The sequence below is a fragment of the Sciurus vulgaris genome, assembly GCF_902686455.1.
Source record: "Sciurus vulgaris genome assembly, chromosome: 10".
In the NCBI taxonomy this organism is placed as follows: Eukaryota; Metazoa; Chordata; class Mammalia; order Rodentia; family Sciuridae; genus Sciurus; species Sciurus vulgaris.
The window spans coordinates 12443522-12455564 of NC_136470.1; the positions used below are offsets into that span (position 1 = coordinate 12443522).

The window sequence follows — 12043 nt, forward strand, 5'->3', positions numbered from 1 at the left end:
ACAGCTTGGGTGGCTGAAGTAGAAGGATCAAGAGTTCAAAGCCAGCCTCAGCAACTCAGCAAGGCCCTAAACAACTCAGTGAGACTCCATCTCTAAATAAAATATGTTTTTAAAAAGGCTGAAATGTGGCTCAGTGGTTAAGCACCCTGAGTTCTGGGTAGAAAGAGAGAGAGAGAGAAGGAAGGAAGGAAGGAAGGAAGGAAGGGAGGGAGGGAGGGAGGGAGGGAGGGAGGGAGGGAGGGAGAAAGGGGAAAGAGGGAGGGAGGGAGGGAAGGAGGAAGGCTCCAAGAGAGTATGTGTGTGGCCTGGTGCCTGCACAAGGACCTCTGGGTGAGTATGCTCTGGCTGTCCTGGTGTTCACAACCTGTTTCTGAAATGATGTAATTAACCCGCTGGCCCCCCTCCCCTTTCTTCACATTTTCCACCTTGAATCTGCCTGCCATAGCTGTGGGGAGAAGCCCCTTGCCCAGTTAAGATAGGTACCAGAGCAGAGGCTATCACCAGGGGCCTTCCTAGAGAGGCCCCTCCCTCAAGCAGGATCTTGCTCTTGGGGAGAAAGAACCCCTACAGCTGCTCTTTAGTGTATGAGTTGGTTTACACCAATCCAGCTCACAATGCTCAGAAGGCATCTGAGTTAATGACTTGGGAATTCTAACATGTTTCCTTATTCTGTTGAAAGGAGCTAGCTCCGGGAAAGGTACGAGGCACCTTCAACCTAATCCCCCTTGTCTGTAACTTGGGCATCATTAGCTGCCCCGGTAGAGTTGCTGTGTGGCAGAGTAGGTAATGAATGGTAATGGGCCCTTGGCACCTATAAAACTAGACATCAGTGTTGAGCTGCTTATGAGCAAGAACAGGTGACACACCTGCTCATGGCGTCAGGCTGGAAGCGGGATTAAACACAACCAGCCCGTGTGCTGCTTCCTGCTGACAGCTTGAACCTTACCAAGTTTGAAACAGGTTCGTTTTGTATCAGCAGGACTTTCCCCAAACCATTGGCTTCCTTTACCTCCTACACAAGTCAGCAAGACAGCCCCCAGGGAGAAGGGTAGAAAGCGCAGACAGATTTCCTGAGAGGCCACATCTCCCCGTGCAGACCAGCCAGCCTCCTGCACCAAGGACGTGGCCTCATCCCCATCAGCCATCAGGTCTTTTTGACCAGCACCAAATCTTCTCCCTCATAGCAGGACTAATTGCTCTGAGAGAAATGTGGACCCCCAGCAGGAAGTGATTTCAGGAATTGCTATAACACCCCCTTTTAGCTAGGAAAAGAAATGTGTGAGTGAACAACACTTGTAAATCAGTGGGGATCCAAATGCAGATGTGGATGTTCTGACAGGGCCCATCTCGGCTGCTTCTGGAGGAACAAGAAGTCTTTAATTTGGAGACCATGGCAGAGCTTATACAAAAACCGAGAGCTGTACTTCAGGAAGCTTTGTCTCAAGTCAGCTGAAGCTGCTATAACGAAGTCCTAGAGACTGGTTCATGGAACAATAGAAACCTGTTCCTCACGGTTCTGGAGGCTGGAAATCCAAGATCAGGGTGCCAGGATGTTCTGGTTCTGGGGAGGACTCTTCCAAGTCATGCCAACCACTTATCATAGGCCCTCATGGTGGAAAGAGGAAGGAGGATGAGAGAGCTCTGTGGGATCCCTTTGCTAAGGGCACAGATCCCATTCATGGGGTTTCCACGTTCATGACCTGTTACCTCCTAATGCCATCACGCTGGGGGTTAGAATTTGGCAGGGTGGGCGAGGTGGGTGGGGTGAGGGAACACATTCAGTCCATAATGCTCTCCCGCCCACATGCACTAGGAGAGCCGGGTCAGCAGGTGCACTGTAGCAATGTTCCTGTGCTCCAAACACCAGGAATGACCAAAACACCATCAGTCCTCAGTCGGTATCCAGGGAAAGCCACCACCAGCACAGGTGGTGGTCCCGCCGAAAAGAAAAACAACAGGCAGGACTCTCAGGCCAAGGGCAAAGGGCAGCTTCACATCTGAGGACCACTTTGGCTGTGTCTGTCACCTCAACTCAGAGGAACACCCCTCAGTTCAGTGTGACTCGGGTCAGACACAAGTCTCTGCTCCAGCCACCATGACAAATGCCAGGAGTCATGCTTTGCCCGGTGTCCAGTGGCTGGTTCTTCCTCCCCAGCCTGGGTGGAGGACTCTGCTCCCTGTCTCGTCCCATGGACCCTCGTCCTCCTTCTCTGCAGGGAACCCTCTCTCCAGCACCCAGGTGTGCCTCCTCTGTGGATCAGAGACTGTCTCTGGGAGAAGCAACCACTCCTCTGGCTTTGGTACCCAGCTCTATGGACGACAAGATTCTGTCACATTCCTGTGTGACCTGGGGCAGCCTCAGCAGAGGGAAAGCAGAGCACACAGGAAGCCAACTGCTTCCCTGCTCTGAGAGGTAAGCTTGCCCACATCCATTCCTGAACTGAGTCTCCCACACTCCCAGGGCTGAGTACTGCTATGGTAAGTACCCCCTTGCTAGATTTGGATCAGGATTGTCCCCCATGTGTTAAAGGCTGGGTCCCCAGGGTAGACCTATTGGAAGATGGTGGGAGCTTTCAAAGGTGGGGTCTAATAGGAAGTCCTCGGGTTTTGGGATCAGGCCCTCAAAGGGGATTTTGGGACACTGGTCACTTCCTCTTTCTCCTGCTTCCTGGCAATGAGGTGACTGATTTTGCTTTGCCCTATGCTCTTACCATGATGTGCTGTCTTGCCACAGGCCCAGAGCAATAGGGCCAACCTATCATAGACTAGGAGCCAAAACAAACCTGTTCTCTATAAGTTAATTATCACATGCATTTTGTTATAGTGATGGAAAGATGACTAACACATGGAAAGGTGATTTATCCACAAGAGATACATTCCAAGATCCCCAGCAGGTGCCTGAGGCTGTAGATAGTACCAAACCCTATATATACTGTATCTTTTCTTATGCATACACATCTACGATAAAGTTTAATTATAAGTTAGATTCAGTAAAAGATGAACACCAATAACTAATAATAAAATAGAACAGTTATAACATACTGCAATAAAATTGCTGGCATTACTACTTTGGCACTTTGGGGCCATTATTAAGCAAAATAAGGATTACTTAAACAGAAGCACTCTGATACCCCAACAGTTGATGTGATAACTGAGATACTGACTAACAGGTGGGTAGCACATACCATGTGGATACACTGGACCAAGCGACAATTCACATCTGTCCTGGGCAGGACAGAGCAGATGGCATGAGATTTGCTCACCTTTCTCGGAATGGCACACAATTTAAGCCTTATGAATTGTTTGTTTCTGGAAATTTCTATTTAATATTTTCAAATCGTGTTTGACCTCAGATGACTGAAGAGAAACTACTGTGTTCCTATTTGGCAAGTGAGAAAAGGAGGGTTTTGACACTGCCTGTGCCTATAATCACTGGGGAGAAATTCCACCCTTCCTTCTCCTCCCTCCATGGAGAGTCTTCTGGAATAGAGGACTGGGAGGACTAGGGAGGGGAGAGGGAAGATGAGAGGCATGCAGGGAAGGGGGCAGGCGTGGGGAGTTCTTTAGGTGTAGTATCTCGAGAACGGCACCTGTGGTGGGTATACTTTTGCAGTGAGTGGGAGAGAGACAAGAGGGATTTAAGGGCTACCATTGGTGATTACATGCTTCTTGGTGATCAAGGAAAGAATGAACCGGGGCAGGGGGTGCAGCTCAGTGGTAGAGCTTGTGCCTTGCATGCATGATCCCCAACACCACAAGAAAAGGAGGTGAGGATAGGATGAACCACCGAGTTACTTTGAAATAATTATTGATTGTCTAGATGGTCTTATCTTGAAGTCCACACATATTGTAGCTGATCAATGAGTGTCATACCTCTAAGTTTTTCAGGAATAAGTGAGGGCTGGGGTCCTACTTGAGGCTTCATGAGTCTGACTCTCTGTCCTTCCCACTGGTCCTAGGTGTCTCTCCCTCCCTGGGAGAGGCTGCCACCCAGTCCTGGCACAGCTGGACTGACAAAGAGCCAACAGCTACTGCTCGTCCTCTGCTGTCCAGAAACATGCCAGCAAGGCCCCTGCATATCCTGCTGGTGCTGGCCGCTCTCCAGCAAGGATGGGGCTGGAGATTGGTCTTCCATGTCTCAGTTCATTCATTCCTCCATTCATTCATTCCACAACCCTGTCAGTCAAGATGCACACGGCACACCATGGAGAGCTGAGCCCTGCCCCTCGTCCCTGAGGGGCTGACGTAGTAGTAGAGGAGAGAGACATCAAACAGTCCCATTTATAACAGAAGGGCAAGAGGCTGGAAGCACTAAAGAGAAAAACGATTTGGACAAGGGAGGAAGAAAGCCTGGGGTGTGGCTGGCTCCTTAATTTGGGTGGTCCTAGGAGACTTCTAAGAGGGTAAATGGCAGCCGAGGCTTGAACAGAGGGGAAGGGTGTTTTCCAAGGCAAAACTCATCACCTGCTAAGAACTCTAGGAGGGCTGGGCTTGATCCATGGCATGGCAAAAATAAAAAATAAAATCTAAGAACATCAGTGTTTCTGGTCCAGGGGTGCAAGGAAAAGAGTTAAAGAAAATAAATGGACCAAGGCATGAACTCCAGGTTCTTTTGTTTTTAAGTGAGAGGGCAATCCACTGAAGAGTTGTGAGCAGGAGAAGGACAAGACCTGACTTTTCTTTTAAACCTAGTGTGACCCACTAGCCACACCCAGTCAGTTGACTCCTCTTTTCAGTACCAGAGTCACAGACCTCTGGAGCCAGCCCATCTCCCAGTCCTCTTCCTGGAGTCAAATCTTTTTTCCCTCTTTCCCAGCTGTTGGCCCCATTTTTCTAGGGTGTCCACTCACACTTCCTGCCCCCCAGGGTCCTACCAGCTCCATGATGCACTTCCTCATTTCTTCTGCCTCCCATCTGTCAACTTCAGGCCCAGGAGACAACCAACGCCTCAAAACGCATATTTGCATCTCACCTGCATCTGCAGAATGAAAAGGAGGGGATCGCTGTAATAAACAAATAATTGGAGGTTAAGAAGTGTTAAAGCAAAGAGAAGGGAAAAAAAAAACTCATCCAGACCTAACCAAATATAGATCCCGCCGCGGGCCACGATGCTGAGGTGCAGGTACTGACAGCAGGTGTTCAGTTTTGCTTAACCAATGATACAAGACTCTGCGTGTCTTGTTTTGTTTGTTTTGTTCTTTGGTGCTGGAGACTAAACCTAGGGTCTTGTGCATGCTAAGTGTGCACTCTGCCACTGAGCCATGCCCCAGCCCTAATTTTTATTTTATTCAGAGACACGATCTCACGGCGTTGCTTAGTGCCTCACCATTGATGAGGCTGGCTTTGAACTCGAGATCCTCCTGCATCAGTCTCCCGAGCCACGAGGATTACAGGCATGCTCCACAGCATCCCGCTGCAGTCATTTTAAGCCTTGCAGTGAGAGGGTCCTTATGGAAAGAGCCCTGCACATTGCTTTGAAGAAATGGGGACCTGAGAAGCAGGCATGGGAAGTAGTTCACCCAAGTTCTCATGGTTGCTAAGAGCTAGAGCCAGGGCTCCATCCCCAGGTTTGTGACAACTAATCCAGGCCTTTTCCAGGAACCCTTCATGACCTCTCAGCAAAGGCATAGAAAAAGCTGGGCAATGATAAGACAAGTGTATACAGAACTCCTGCCCAATGCAAATGAAAAAGCTGATTTGAGGAACAGAAACTTGGCCCGCCCACAAATAACACCAAAGAGAAAGTCGAATACTTAAAATAGATGACCAAGGTCTCTCGTGAGACAGGCAAGCATCCTTTCTCCTCTGAAAGTTTTAGAGGTTGCCTGTCAAAAGTCTTACAGTCAAGCTTGGAAATTTTAAAGGCTAATGTGAGCTTCCCCGGTACACCATTAATATAAGCCATGTTTGCAGCAGATCAGAGTTTGCAAAACATTACCCTCACCCCTGGGTGCTCTCCACAAAAATCCTGTGAGGGACTGCAGATCAGTATCATCCTTATCCCCATTCCCCAGGCAGGGACACTGAGGCTCAGAGAAATTACAGGACTTCCTAAAAATCGTGCAATTGAGCTTCGAACCCCGGAATGCTGATTCTTTTTATACAGGATAATAGAAACTCAAGCTTGGAGGGAGGATGATGGTGTAGACTGAATTCTGACCTAGCCACAGACTTATTCCCTGTTGTTGGGCAACTTACTGACTGCACAGAGCCTCAGTTGATTCATCTGTAAAATAGCAAGAATAAAATCTGTGTGGCACCTGCCATGGGGAGTCATTGAGAGAATGTATGAAAACAGTCCGTTTCAGTCCCCGACACAAAACAGGCACTCAGACAAGTGGGTTTGGTTATTACTAGTATATGTGGCTTCTTTTTATTATTCTCATTCACAGCTTGTCTAGATTTTTATTACACATCACATAACTTAAAGACACAGAGAGTACCTCCTTTCCTCCCATCTCAGTCCCTAATTCATTGTTTTGGGTTCTTATTAAGAAATATCATGGCCTGATGCTGTGGTTTGACCCCCCAAAGATTCATGTGCTAAAAGCTGGGTCCCCAGTGTGGTGGTATTGAGAGGTGGTAGAACTTTTAAGGGTTGGGGCCTGGTAGACGGTAGGTAGTTCACAGGGCGCCACCCTTGGAAGAGACTAATACAGGCCTCATGGGACTGAATTAGTTCTCATGAGAATGAGTTGTTTATAAGGGAGGCTGACACCTTCCCTGAATCCTTTTCTCACCTGCACCACTTACCACTCAGGTACACCTTCCCACCATCATGATGTCATCTACCATGAGGGTTTCATCGATGCCAACACCGTGCTCTTGAACTTCCAGAACCATAAACCAAATAAACCTCTTCTCTTTACAAAGTACCCAGCCTCAGGAATTTTGTTATAGCAAGAGAACACAGATCCTGATTTAAGCAGAGGTTCACTTACCAAAAGAATTAGTTGACAGAGGGCTGGGGATATAGCTCAGTTGGTAGAGTGCTTGCCTCACAAGCACAAGTCCCTGGGTTCAATCCCCAGCACTACAAAAAAAGAAAAAAGAAAAAAAATCAGTTGACAGGCATACCAGAAAGTAAATATGAAAAACAAGAGAGACAGCACTTCATTTATTCACACAATAAATATTAATAAAGTGGCTATTATAAGCCAAGTTTTAGTGAGACCAATGGCTAACTCGGCAGGCAGGGCCCTTACAGTTATGGAGAAGACAAACATCAGGGAAGTCATTGGCAGTACCACCATGACTCAGACGTCTCTGGTCCCCTAGATCTTTGAGGGCTCAAAATCAGTAAGCAAAGAGAAGCTTCCCTCTGCTTCCTCCATTTCTCTAGTGAGTCCTATCAGCACTCCTCACATTTCATGGCTGAGAAGTTATCACAGGGTCATTCCGGAGGCCTGGAGGAATGATCCTTAACAGGAGTCACTCTGCATCTCGAGGAAGGCACAGCATGGATTTGTGGGGATCAGACAGCCCCTTCCGCCACAGCCAGAAAGACGGCCAACCAGTACCCACGTCTACTGGAAATGACACAGGAAGACTGGAAACAGATGGGAAGGAGCAGGAGCAGCATGCCAGGTGATAGTTACGACTTTATTTCTCACAAAACAAATTCAAAATGAAAAACCCTTAACGGACACACCATAATTCGTACTATAATCCACCAAATCCACGTCATAAACCCTCACACATCCAAAACCTTCGTCTCACAACCTAGGACAACCCTGATGCCTTCACTAGGAGATGCTGACCAGTACTCACAACGGGTGAGTTAAAACACATTTCTCGGCAACGGGCTGATCGAGTATTCTAAAATGAATAAGGTTCAGCAAGTCCTGACTAATAGCCTTAATGTTTATCACCTAAAAGATATACCGAGAAAAAAATTTTTTTACCCAACAGGGATTACACATTGTTTTCAAACTCCACGAGACATTCACCAAATGTCTTAAGCCACAAAAAGAATCACAATAAATTCCCAAGAGTAAAATGTTGACAGAAGATATTTATGAACTATAATGGAATAAAATTAGAAAATCATAAAAGGACGCTAACCAACAAAAATCTATCGTCTTAGATGGTCTCAAGCATTCTACAAAATAAATCTTAGGTTTGAAAGGAAATAAAAACAAATTATAAGCTCCTTAGAACAGACTCACAATAAGAGCAATACATATATATCAAAGCCCATGGGATAGGCGAAGACAGCATTCAGAGAGAAAATATGCGCATGTGGTAGAAAATCAGAAAGATTGAAAATAAATGAATTGACCAAGTTTTCAACTTGGGAACATGGAGAGGCGGGGAGGCAAAATAAAGCTGAAGAAAAGAATTAAGAGAGATAGAGGGACTGGGGATTGAGCTCAGTTGGTAAAGTGCTTTCCTCATGTGCACAAGGCCCCAGGTTCAATCCCCAGCACCACACACACACACACACACACACACACACACACACACACACACACAGTCATTATCACTAAAAACAGGAAACGAAAAGACAATAGACTGAGGGGTTAAATTGGGTCTTGGAAAGACCCAATGGTACAGTGAACCTATGGCGCATCTGTCAAGAAGAAAGGAGAAGAAAAAAGACAAAATCATTTAGTCAAAAATTGTAAAAACCTTTATGACAACAGCTTGAAAACCACTTGATAAAGTGTTTTACTAGGAAAATATTAATTATGTAAATATTCTTTTGAGGAAAAGTAGGAAATTTGAACAAAATCATAACTACAACAAAAAAATAAGAGCTACTTAAAGATCTACCTCTAAAATGAGCAGCCAGTCCAGATGGCTTTTCCAGAAGATCCTACCAGACTTTTAGAAAAGAAATAAGCCTACATAAACTGTCTCAAAGTCTAGGAATAGATGGGAAATCTATCAAGCTCATTTTTCCACTTTATAGGATCAGAATAACAGTAATAATAGATATATAACTGAATCTATTGACCTACATACATACATACAACTTATGCATGTATGCCATTTTTATACGCCACATATACATGCACACAAAGATGCAGAATTTTATATCCAGCAGTGTCATAAAGGAATCATAGAAGAGATCATTCTAGGACTGTAAAGATGTATCAATATTAAGAACCTACTAGCCGGGCACAGTGGCACACACCTGTAATCACAGCAGCTCGGGAGGCTGAGGCAGGAGGATCTCAAGTTCAAAGTCAGCCTCAGCAAAAGCAAGGTGCTAAGCAACACAGTGAGACCCTGTCTCTAAATAAAATACAAAATAGGGCTGGAGATGTGTCTCAGTGGTTGACTGCCCCTGAGCTCAATCCCCCAGTATCTGTGCCCCCAAAAAGGAACCTACTAAAGAGATTAGAATAGAAAAACTGTGATTGAACTAATGGATGTTTTAGAGGCATTTACAAAAATATAACATCCATTTACAATAGCAAATCAGGAAATGTTTTAAGTTAATATAGGATGTTAATAACCTGAGCATTATTTTATGGGTCAGGTATTACAGATCCCTCCCATGAAAGTCAAGAATAAGGAGATGAAGGGACAAAGAGATGTTGGTTAATAGATACAGGGGGAAATAACATCTCATGCTCCATAACAGGAGGGTAACTATAGTTGACATCAATTAATCATAGATCCAAAAATTTGCTGCTACAGAAGATTTTGAATGTTCCCCAAACAAAGAAATGATAAAAGTTTGAAGTGATGGATACTCCAAATACCCTGATCCAATAGCTACAAATTGTATGTAGGTATTGAATATCATACTGTACCCCATAAATATGCACACTTAGGTGTCAATTAAAAATCAAGATTTTTTTAAAAGAGGGAGGGAATCAGGAATAAAACAAGGTTCCTATTGTACTACAAGGATTATATGATACTTTAAAACCAGGAAAAACTAATACTATTTGTGGGGGTCTCTCAGTCACATCCCACATGGATGAAAAAAGGGTTAACTGCTGGAGGATGATGTTGGCTGTTTATCAATCCATTGCCCAAAAACTTATCTACTCAATAAACACACAAGAGCCAATACTCTTTTTAAATGAGAGGAGGCATGACAGGTCTGACCATACTGACTCTGGCCTCTAAAACAACCAGCTGGAGTTGCTCAACTCTCTTTTATTTATAACACACAGGTAAGGGAGCAAGACCGGGAGAAGCTTCTTCTGTGATGGACAGGATAGGGTGGAGTTAGGGGAACCATTCTCTGAGGGGGATATTCCAGAAGGAGGGAACCACTCCCACACAGCACCACATGCTTCCTGGCAATCTGGGACAGACCTCCCTGGCTGTTAGTTCCTGGAAGCCAGGCCTCTGCGTCCCACGGCTCAACCTAGTCTGATTCTGCTAAATAAGGACGGCTTCCCACAACTATTCATGGGCATGTCTTTGGATTAGTGAAATCAACCCTGTATATGCTTGTACTTCCCAGTTTATAAAAGGTCTCTATAAGAAGGAGCTCCTGGGGCCGGGGGTGTGGCTCAGAGCTGGAGCACTTGCCTGGCATGTGTGAAGCCCTGGGTTCGATTCTCAGCACTGCATATAAATAAACAGATAAAGTAAAGGTCCATCAGCAACTAAAAACTACATGAAAGAAAGAAAGAAAGAAAGAAAAGAACGAGCTCCTATGACCCTCACCAGGATCAGGTGGGATGAGGGCCACATCTCAATGTCATGGATGAGAAAACTGAGGTCACAGTACTTCCAGATTTCCCTAAAGACACATGACTGGTAAGCAGTGATGGAGGAACTGACCTCAGGCTTTCTCGTTCTTACCTCCTCGATGCCACATGTCCTCCCTTACCGTGGGGTCCACCACCCTGTTACCAGAGACTGACACAGCACAGGTCATCTTCCCTCTGAACAAGGGAAGCCTGAGCCCCAGGAGCCAAATGGGGTGAGAAGGGCAGGGGACGCCGGACAGTGAAGAACAGAGTGAGAAAAAGAAGGAAGAGAAACTGAAGATAATGGTCTCCGTGGCCTGGGCATTGCCCCTCCATGCTGCTGATGGATGGGGCTGTCCACCAGGAAGGTTATGCCACCATGTGCCAGGGGCTCCCTAAGCAGCTGTGGAGTCAGCATTTATCCCTTGTGAAAACTCATGAAACTGGCACTGACCCCCCCTTTTACCAGCAGAGACAGGGCTGGTTGGCAACTTGGCCCATTTGGTGCTTAAAGCTGATAAACGGTCGCACCCAGATTCCTACCAAGCAGCCTGGCTCCAGAGCCTTTGCTCATAACCTAATACATGTGTTTAAGCTAATACCCGGGACCTGGGTGTGAGAGGGGAGACCAACCTGCCAGCTGTGCATGCTGGACATAAAAACAGTGTCACTAAAAGGTGACACCTTTTTTTTTAAACTTTGCTTGAGACCAGGAAAGGGGGGAAAGGCTTGAACACACACACACACACACACACTCTGCTTAGAAACATCCGTTTTTATTAAGTATCTGTTGTGCTGCTTCCTAAATTTAGACTTAACGCACAGAAAGAAATAAAGGAAGCAGTGATCTCCTCTGCTCATTTCCTTCAGTCTGCAGACCTGTGCATTACAGAAGGGTCTCGCTCCATGGAGCCATGGAAAACCAGAGAACATTCTGATTGCCCAGTTAAAACGGAGGAAGTAAACACACAGAGGTGTTATTTTAATGATTTACCTGAATAATTATAACTGTTCACTCCGGGCTTCTTTGGTCTGCAACTCTGTTCTTTTCTTTCACCAGAGGTCCTTGATCTCTTCCTGTTCCCCTAACCTGCCTCTAGACCTTGCCGTCCAGCTCTGAGAAAACTAACCAGTTAGTGCTGCTCTGTCCAGCTGCTCTCTAAGCACACACACTCATGGGTGCGGAGATATCTCCGCTGTCCCCTCCTGTGGGATTGCTAGAGATCACCCAGACAGTGACTTCACTTGGCACAATCAGTTCCTTTCCTCCTGGAACCCATTTCCCTACTCAGCTCCCCTCTTCCGGGAAGCCCTCCCGAGTGATCCCCTCACCCAGAGCAGAAGCTTCCTTAGCACATCACACATTACAATTTCCTTTCTTT

The 12043-nt window shown here is 46.0% G+C and overlaps 1 long non-coding RNA gene across 1 annotated transcript in view; it reads right to left on the bottom strand.

Annotated features, from left to right (window-relative positions):
- Positions 1-11759, bottom strand: part of LOC306671153 — a 29334-nt gene extending 17575 nt beyond the window's left edge. Inside the window, exons 1-3 of the long non-coding RNA XR_013766606.1 lie at positions 11656-11759; positions 6942-7033; positions 4875-4978 (exon numbers count right to left, since the gene is read on the bottom strand). This is a non-coding gene — a long non-coding RNA (uncharacterized lncRNA). The remainder of the gene's footprint in view (positions 1-4874; positions 4979-6941; positions 7034-11655) is intronic.
- Between the last annotated feature and the right edge of the window lie 284 nt (positions 11760-12043).